The sequence below is a fragment of the Patella vulgata genome, chromosome 5, assembly GCF_932274485.2.
Source record: "Patella vulgata chromosome 5, xgPatVulg1.2, whole genome shotgun sequence".
Taxonomy (NCBI): Eukaryota; Metazoa; Mollusca; class Gastropoda; family Patellidae; genus Patella; species Patella vulgata.
Genome location: NC_065883.2, coordinates 40,540,504 through 40,546,165, shown reverse-complemented (window position 1 = coordinate 40,546,165; position 5,662 = coordinate 40,540,504). Strand labels below are relative to the sequence as shown.

Sequence of the window (5,662 nt, the reverse complement as noted above, 5' to 3'; positions counted from 1 at the left end):
CACTTTTTTCCCCTCATGGAAGCCGTAAATTGACTTAGAAAAAAAAACGACGAAAGGCAGGTGACAAGAACAAACGACTTGAACGAATGCAGGTATCACCTTGAAATTTTCAGGGTGCCTAGGTACCAACGTGAAAAGTTGTTCGCCGGAATTTAGTACTCATGGTACCGTTGGTTCCTGTGTAGCGCATGCGCGAAATCAAAACCAGCTAAACTCGAAAACAACCTTGTCGGCACGGAAAACATCAAAGGAGAAATTCGAATTTTTGAAATATTCAAATACCAAACATTCGACCATGATCCAGGCTATCCTCAAATGTATTAATTTCGGTAATAGGAGACAGATTCTCTAAGCCACGACCAATTGTGTATGTTTTCAAGCCCATAAATGTGGATTTTTCACTAATTTTCATTTTCATTTCAAAATGGCGTCCATCAGTTGACCTAAATCAAAATTCTAAACCGATAGATTTTTAGGCTTTCCTTCAAGCATTCAGAAAATGTAACTCTTATGTCTTTAAGTAAAATATTGCAAAAGCCGTATGGACTTTTCACATTTTGAGATGGTGGCACTTCCGGTTTGCTCGACAAACTCCATATTTTGTGTACTCATCAGTACTGTCTTAGCTAGTACAGAAAAAAAATTTCAAGGCAATCTGACCTATATTTCGTCGATTTTTTTGAAAACTTTGATCCTTAATTTCACCAAGGGGAGATAATTTAGAAAATTTCCAAGGACATCATTGAAGTCGCATTGGCAAGGTCTACTAACATTCTAAATTTCACGAAAATCGCACAACTATTAAAGAAGTTGTCAAATTGGTAATAACTTCCGGTTCGAAATGACAGCGACGAATTTTCGAAATGCCAAAATCCGAAATTGCAGATTTGAAGTAAATGTTTCAAGATACTCAAAGAAAAAAAAATTAGTAAAATAGGTCAAATAGTTACAGAGTTACAGCATTGTAGGTCAAATGCATTCCTTCGTAAAATTCGGTGATTTCGGATTCGTAAAACGTTTTGAAAATATATTTAATCAACAGCCACCACCCATTTTTGGGGGGATAGGTAAAAGTTTCAGAACGATCCTATGGTTAGATTCTGAGAAATCCGATTTGTGGACAAAACACAAAAAAAAAATAACAATAATAATCTTAACAGAAACAATAAGCTTTCATATGTAATATGAAAGCTTAACTAGATCTGCTAAGCAGATATTAAAGCTTTCATATTCACAGTCACAAGTGGCATAACTTGACCCGCAACCCATCAGCTATCCTGAAAAATGCTGGAAAAATTAAACAAGTAAATTGTGTTTAGTACTGGGTTAATTAAGACAGGCATATGCCTTTGCTATACAGGATGACATGAGGGAAATTTAGCTTGGGAGGTGTAGGCCTGCAGCCAAAATTTCTAGCTAGCTTAGAAACACAACTCCGCTACACGGTCTTCCATAAAAGAAAAACTATACATTTTTGGAAAGCTTATGATGCCAGGAAGACAAAATCTGGGAGTTCCAAGCAAAATGTTTGCAATTTATTGATTGAGGGCCAGATGAAATTCGTCAAAATTGTCAAATAAATGCTATTTGTGTACTAACAATTCTGAAGTTGACATAAAATTAAATAGTTGGTAAAACACCTCATGCCTTCATCCTTGGCAATGAACAGTTTATTGGACAGATTTTGATGTAAATAAAAATGCTCAAAACACAAATGTCATGGGTGAATAAAGAATTGTGGAAATCCATTAACGGCAAAAAAGAATTATCTCCCTTTCTGTCAAATGCCTGTAATTGATAGACTATCAGGTCTTGTATGAATCATAAGACCAGGTGTGGGCAAACAAGCCCAATAATTATTTTGTTTGTTGGATCTCAAGGGCCTGTTAGGGTTGGTTGTTGGATGTTTGCTCAGAAATTATCGCTTGTATGGAACATGCTAGAGTCGATTTGTAGCATATTCTAGCCAGGGGATATGTTTGACAGTAGTTGAGTGATATGCTTTTGAAATAATGGAGATCAGTAGCACTTTATAAGCATTGAACCACATGATTTTTTTCCACTAAGATAAACATTCTAAACCCACATACATGTTCCCTTTCAATTAGCCACTACAGTATTTTTACAACTGTACATGTAGCTGTGAACTACTATTTCGGATATGATTAATGGTCAAATTACAAACATACATGTAGATATAAGTTAAAAAAAATAATTGTGTATCTGGGCTGGAATGAAGGGAAAGGTTAGAAAACAGGATGAACAGTTGTGAAATTATTTATTAAAGTGAAACAATCATTGAAAATCAAAATTAAACAGTTACTCTGCACATCAAATGTCATCAAAGTTAATCTTCATTATCATCATCACTGTCACTAAATGTATTAACATCAAATTCGGTCTCTTTAACAGTTTTTTTTTCATTTTCACATTGACTACACATGCACAGGTCTGTACAAGAAAGGGGGGTTGGGATGGCCTAGAGTGCCGCGCTTCGACCTCTAGCTGGTCGGTCACCTCTGGCTTGTGGCTGTGGCTTTGATCCCAGGTGTGAGCGTATGTGGCATGGAGATAGAGGCGTCTTCTCAACCTCGTGGGTTTCCTCCGGGCACTCCGGTTTCCTCTCACTGCTAAAGACCCATACGCGCAAGCGAATTATTGAAATAAAATTGAAACCGTATGTTAGTCCCAAAATGACCTAGTTTGTGTTGAGTGGACGTTAAACCCCATTTCTCTCTCTCTGTACAAGACAACTTTGCTGGCCATTTATGATTCTTTCTCTTATGACATCTTCACAGAATATATTGTATGTGGTTTAATATTCGACGGAGGGCTAGTCATCTTTGCTGAAAAATATAAATAAACATATACATGTACACAATTAAAACAAAATTCTGGAGCTTGGTTTACTCTCATTAATTTCGTACAACAGAGGAAAAAGACACTTACACAGGGGTTAACATCTTATTTTCATGCAGAAACCAGCTAATGAAGACAGGAAGGCATTAGCAGTACAAGGAGAGATAGAGAGGAGAATTGCGGTTTAACGTCCACTGGACAAAAACATAGTAATTTCAGGACTCACCCATGGTTCAGTTTTATTTGAATAATACCAGTGGCAAGAAGGCGGAGAATACAAATAAAAAAACCATCACAAATATTTACCTTTCTGATAACTGTCTAAGAAATTCAGTACATGTATATTGCCTATAACATTTTTGGTGATATCTGACCTCAATGGCCACACAATCTTGCCCTCTGATATGCCTTAAAATATCTTCATCCTCTTTCAATTCAGCAGCTTTCAACAGTTGGCCTACAAACAAATTTGCAAACAAATTATACACCATATAGCGTTGAATGTTGTTTGTGCTCAAGGGTGGGGGAGGGAATGTCACTTTGAGGCCTACATGTACATGTACCTGGCTGGTCAACTCTGGCATGCGGTTTAGTTCAGATCCTTTGTGTGAGCGGAAATGGTCTAGAGACAGATCGTCTTAGCAAGGCACCTACAAGTGGGCCAAGAAAATAAAAAACAAGTTAACTTCTCTATGTTTCATCCCTTGTGCAAGCAAATGTGCAACACTTTAACCAATGACTGTGCCAAATCAACAAATGGGGCTTTACTGGCTAGCTTCATAACAATTTTACAGTGATTGCAGTAGCACTTCTGATTCCATTTACAACAAAAACAACAACACAATAATTAAAAACTGTAGGATGAATATATTTAATATTTATTAGTAATAATTATAAATTTAGTAAGTAACATAATATTAACATTAGGCCTACCTGAGCCTGTTTGGGTCTGAGTCTGTGTTAATACATCCTTCTTCCTATTTTCTCCAACAGTGACAAATCTGTCACGTTTTTTACATATAATACACCAGTGACCGCCCTAGACTCTTAAAACCTTTAGCCAAATTTTTAGCCAATTCAAAATTTTATTAGCCAATTCAGAAAGTTTTAGCCAAATATTTTATATCATTTTTATTCATATGTTTGTTAATTAAAAATGAAAATAAATGTGTGTGTGTGTTTGTTGTATTTTACGTCCGCTTCCACCGAGGTGATATCGCGGACAAAATAAATGTTTAATATGTACTTTTATTTTATGATCAGTAGTGGAATATCGCGTTTTATCAGTGAAATAAAAGTGTTATTCCACTGGCTAGTTGTTTTTACCTAAAATGATTGTAAAATCATAAAATAAATAGAACATTTGTCGTTTTGTCGTGAATAACATATTTTATTTCATCTCTAAGCAAGAAAACGTTTATGTTTTCACTCATGCTACGCATTCGTGAAAATATAAGTTTTCTTGCTTCTCGATGAAATAAAATATGTTATTCACTCTAAAACGACAAATATCCTCTATATATAGTACACAAGAATATTATTTTATCGGCGCTATTGCACTTTCGTACCTCTACCAGTTCCCGTGGTCGTAGGAACTTGAAATTTTCAGAGGATGTTCAGGGGGACTAGCAATGACCACACACCAAATTTCAGCCGAATTGATCAATAACTTTTTATTTTACCGACCTTTTAATTTCTAACGAGAGAGAGCTTCATCCGTTTGACGCCATTTGCTTTGTTTACTATTTAGACTCGAATAACAAGACACTAAGACGGAAACCGACTCGAATAACAAGACACTTAGACGGAAACCGACACAGTGCACCAGCAGCCTAACACTGCAGTTCATAAAAATTAATATAATTTTCGTATACTTTAATTTTTGCGCGAAGCCACCATTTTCAATAAAATACTATTTGGTGTTGATCAGTGGATTGGCCGTTAGGTGTAAATATTGCCGTGACCTTGATTTTGACCTTGAGGCCAAACTTCCCACCCATATCGGGGCCTTTGCGTTTATGCTTGCCGTGGCCTTATTTCTAACTGTATTATCAAAGTTAATGTTCGAGGTTAAAGCAGAGACGACGTCCTCCAGAAAAGATAATTGGGTCAAAGTCGTAGGTCAAGGTCATCTTACAGAAAACTAAACTCAAACTTTTCAGTTTTGGGACATTTGACCTTGACTAATGGAGGTCACCACGACCTTTCACATTGACCACGCCCATTGACTTCCACGGCAAGCATAAACGCAAAGGGCCCGAGATAGATGGGAAGTTTGGACTCAAGGTCGAAGTCAAGGTCATGGATGGTTACAGGTGACTAGTGGTGGTCACCACGACCTTTCACATTGACCACGCCCATTGACTTTCTTTCGGACACGGGCCCCTCTGCGTTTGACCGTTTTCTGACCGAGCTGTGTGCGACAGGACCAAGGTAAACGTCCATGATTCAAGCCAAGGTGATAGCCTTAAAAAATGGTTACGGGGTCAAGGTCGTAAGTCAAGGTCAAATGTCCCAAAACTGACTTTGAAAAGTTTGAGTTTAGTTTTCTGTAAGATGACCTTGACCTACGACTTTGACCCAATTATCTTTTCTGGGGGACGTCGTCTCTGCTTTAACCTCGAACATTAACTTTGATAATACAGTTAGAAATAAGGCCACGGCAAGCATAAACGAAAAGGGCCCGAGATAGATGGGAAGTTTGGACTCAAGGTCGAAGTCAAGGTCACTGATGGTTACAGGTGACTAGTGGAGGTCACCACGACCTTTCACATTGACCACGCCCATTGACTTCCTTTCGGAC

General features: G+C 37.4%; 1 long non-coding RNA gene across 1 annotated transcript; it reads right to left on the bottom strand.

The window, feature by feature from the left end:
• Positions 1–2,303: 2,303 nt before the first annotated feature.
• LOC126820680 (uncharacterized) lies at positions 2,304–4,647 on the bottom strand. The gene is made up of 3 exons (XR_007680064.2): positions 3,793–4,647; positions 3,166–3,316; positions 2,304–2,846 (listed from the first exon to the last, which is right to left on the bottom strand). It is a non-coding gene; the product is annotated as an uncharacterized LOC126820680 (long non-coding RNA).
• Positions 4,648–5,662: the final 1,015 nt, after the last annotated feature.